This window comes from Arachis stenosperma, chromosome 4 (assembly GCF_014773155.1).
Source record: "Arachis stenosperma cultivar V10309 chromosome 4, arast.V10309.gnm1.PFL2, whole genome shotgun sequence".
Classification (NCBI taxonomy): domain Eukaryota; kingdom Viridiplantae; phylum Streptophyta; class Magnoliopsida; order Fabales; family Fabaceae; genus Arachis; species Arachis stenosperma.
In genome coordinates, this window is record NC_080380.1 from 111,631,797 (window position 1) to 111,635,880 (window position 4,084).

Genomic DNA, 4,084 nt, shown 5'->3' on the forward strand with positions numbered 1-4,084 from the left:
TGTTGTCCTTCCAATTCTGGTTTGAATTGTCCTGCCATCCATGGTTATTATTTCCACTTTGATTGTACCCTTGGTTGGGGCGGTCATAGAAGTTGTGAGTGGATGCTACCATGTTGTCTTCTTGTTGGAGCTGCAGGCATTCATTAGTGTAATGACTGTAATCAGCACAAATTTCGCAAATTCTTTGTGGAACTAGTTGTTGGTTTTGCTGCGGTTGAGTTTGCTGAGCTTGTTGATTTAACTGCATTTGCTTCAGCAGGTTGGTCATTTCACAGATGCTTCGATTTAGAGCAGCAGTCTCTATGCCAGAAGATACTTCTGCAACGGCCCTTGAACTGCCTTGCTTCTGTCTGTGGTTCCGAGTAGATTCAGCTAAATCACTGATCAATTGCCAAGCTTCATCAGTGGTCTTGTACTTTTTCATAGACCCATTGCTGGCACTTTCCAATGTGGTCTTATCTTGGGGCCTCATACCTTGTGTGATATAGCTGAGTAGCAAGATCTTGTCAATCATGTGGTGGGGGCATGCTTCCAGAAGATTATTGAAGCGCTCCCAGTATTCAAAGAGAGTCTCATTGTCATCCTGAACAATTGTAGAGATATCCTTTCTCAGTTTATCAGTAACTTCAGATGGAAAGAATTTCTCCAGAAACTCATTTCTGAGTGTATCCCAGTTGGATACATTTGCTAAAGGTTGAGTGTAGTACCACTCTCTTGCTTTTTCCTCAAGAGATAACGGAAAAGCTTTCAGTAGAATTGAAGTTTCATCAGTGCCATCACGCCTGACAGTAGAACAGGCTGCCTGGAAATCTCTCAAGTGCTTGATAGGCTCTTGAGCAGGTAGGCCATGAAACTTGGGCATCAAATTTAGCAGTGCGGTCTTTATTTCAAAATCCGTAGCTACCGCTGGATGATACGCTTGAAATGGTTGCATTGTAAAATCAGGAGCTCCTTCCTCCTGAATGGTAACTCTTCTAGCTGCCATGTTTTCTGCACGTAAAACAACCGAATCAGTAGAACGGGGGCTGGTTTCTTCCTCAGATTCACTTTCAGATCCGCCCTCAGAGCGGACTAACCTACGCTGTTCTCGCCTTATTCGTGAAATTATTCTTTCAATTTCAGGATCGAATATTAGCAAGCGCGGATCAGGAAGTGAACGTGTCATTTGACAGAAGAAACATGCAGCTCATAGTAGCAAAATTAAATAAAATGCAAGTAAATAAATTCTAATTAATAAAATTAGCACTCTATTGCAACTCCCCGGCAACGGCGCCAAAATTGATGGAGTGCAGAAGCTGGTGAATTAAAATTTATTAAAATGGTTACGTTGCAAGTATAGTTCTTAACTCACCGAAAATCTGCCTATCAATTTAGAAATATGTCACAGAAAGTTTAAATTAAAATTACTGGAGTTTTAAGTCCCAGGTCGTCTCCCAACGAGTTGCAGAAAAGTGCTGTTTTATTAATTAGATATTCCAAAAATTGAGCTAAGTAAATGGGATTTAATTGAGGAATTTAAATAATATAATAAAAGCCTTGACTGGGAATTGATTGGTTAGAATCTCTATCATTGATGGAATGATTTTTAAGATTGATTTATAATTAATGGTTACTCTGTTTGGTTATCCTTTACTAGGTAAGGGAAAGTCAAACAAGTTGGAATGCCAGATCTGTTCACGAGTTACAACCCACTTAGTTCAAGGGGATTGGCGTTGGTGACAGGATAGCAATCCAACAATTAACCCAACTACAAATTTTTTTCTTCAATCCTTCCAACTCAAGAGTTCCTTTTAATCAATTCTCCATCAAGTAATGAAACTACTCACGCATTGTAAATAAAGAATCCATGGCACATGAAAGGGAATTAAAAGAAGACATGATTATTGGAATTGAAATTAAATTAAAAAGAAATAATCCTTGCATTAATTAATCATAAAAGTATCTGAATGACAAAATTGAACATAACAAAGAACATGGAAGAATAAAACCAAGTTAAGAGAACAAACTAGAGTGATGAAGTCTTGATGAGGAAATAACTCTTCTCAATGTTCCAATGCTAAGACCAATTGAAAGTTAAAATTCTAAAAGCTATAGAGAGAAAACCTAAGAGAGTGAAAAACTAGATCTAAACTACTGAATGAATGTGTCTCCATTGTTTCTGCATATTCTCCGACTCTAGTCTGCTGTTCCGGGCCGAAAACTGGGCCGAAATAGGGTCCAAAATCGCTGGTTTCGGATTCTGCAGATTATGCAGATCGCGCATGTCACGCGATCACGTCGTCCATGCGGACGCGTCGCTTGCGCTTTTTCTCTTCACGCGTTCGCGTCATCCAAGCTACCGCGTTGCTTGTGCTTTCCAATCCGCGCGGCCACGCAAGCCATGCGGCCGCGTCACTGCGATTTGCGCTCCTTCGCGCGCTGGTTATCTCCTCAAATTCTTGTGTTCCTTCCATTTTTGCTAGCTTCCTCTCCAATCTCTGTCTCATTCATGCCCTATAAAGCCTGAAACACTTGACACACAGATTACGGCGTCGAATGGAATAAAGGAGAATTAAAATTAAATAATTAAAGTCTCTAGGAAGCAATTTTCAAACATGTAATAAATTCAGGAAAGAAATCTAAATGCATGCTAAATTGATGAATAAGTGGGTAAGGATCATGACAAAACCACACAATTAAACACAATATAAAATATAAAATAGTGGTTTATCAGTTTACCACGATGTAGTCTATCTTGAGTGTTCTGGATTGGTTCCCCTTTTCGAAGGTTGTATGCAGCGATACGTATCCCAGCGGTTGAACTGGGGTATCTCCTAGTCCAAACAGGCTGTTCGAGTACGCTCTTAGCTCTTTTTCTTCTAGGCCGAGTTTGTCGAAGGCAGTTTTGAATAAGATGTCGGCAGAGCTTCCCTGGTCAATTAGTGTACGGTGAAGGTTGGCGTTTGCTAGTATGATCGTAATGACTATGGGGTCGTCGTGTCCCGCGATGATTCCGGATGCATCTTCCTTGGTAAACCTGATTGCTGGGATGTTTGGGGCTTCCTTCTTTCCTTTGACGTGGTACACCTCTTTGAGGTGTCGCTTGCGGGATGATTTGGAGATTCCTCCTCCAGCAAATCCGCCGTGTATTACGTGAACGTGTCTTTCCGGTGTGCGAGGTGATCGTTCAGATCGTCCGATATCCTAATCCCTTCTTCTTTTTCTCGGTTCGTCGTCCCGATTGGCCAAAAACCGATCTAGCTTTCCTTCTCTTACTAATTTTTCTATGACATTTTTCAAGTCGAAGCATTCGTTGGTGGAATGCCCTCGAAGTCGGTGATATTCACAGTATTCATTCCGATTTCCTCCTCCTCTTTCGCCTTTAAGTGGCCGAGCTGGAGGGATTTTCTCCGTATGGCAAAATTCTTTGTAAACATCTACCAAGGATACCCTAAGAGGGGTATAGTTATGATATTTTTTTATTTTCTCTCCGAGCGATCTTCCTTTTTCTTGGATTCTTTGTCTCGGTGGGCAGAACTGAACCTTGAGGCTTCGCCAAGTCGAGAATTTTCCTCCATGTTGATGTACTTCTGCGCCCGTTCTTGTACTTCGTCTAGGGATGTCGGGTATCTCTTTGATATTGATTGGCTAAATGGTCCTTCTCGCAGGCCATTTATGAGGCCCATAATGGCAGCTTCTGTTGGTAGACTTTGTATGTCCATGCATGTTTTGTTGAATCTTTCCATGTAGTTGCGAAGGCTCTCCCGATCTCCTTGCTTGATCCCTAGTAGGCTAGGTGCGTGTTTGGCTTTGTCTCTTTGTATGGAGAATCGGGCCAGGAACTTTTTGGCCAGGTCATCGAAACTCGAGATGGATTTTGGAGGTAGGTTGTCAAACCATTTAATGGCTGTCTTGGTGAGAGTTGTTGGAAAGGCTTTGCAGCGAACTGCATTTGAGGCATTAGTGAGGTACATTCTACTTCTGAAGTTGCTGAGATGATGGTTGGGGTCCGAGGTGCTGTCATATAGAGTCATATCCGAAAGTTTAAAATCTTTTGGAATTTTGGTCTTCATAATTTCTCTGGTGAATGGATCTTGATCTTTCT

At 41.5% G+C, this 4,084-nt stretch overlaps 1 non-coding gene across 1 annotated transcript; it reads left to right on the forward strand.

Moving 5' to 3' along the window:
* Positions 1-508: 508 nt before the first annotated feature.
* Positions 509-616, forward strand: LOC130978824 (small nucleolar RNA R71). The gene has a single exon (XR_009086436.1). It is a non-coding gene; the product is annotated as a small nucleolar RNA R71 (small nucleolar RNA).
* Positions 617-4,084: the final 3,468 nt, after the last annotated feature.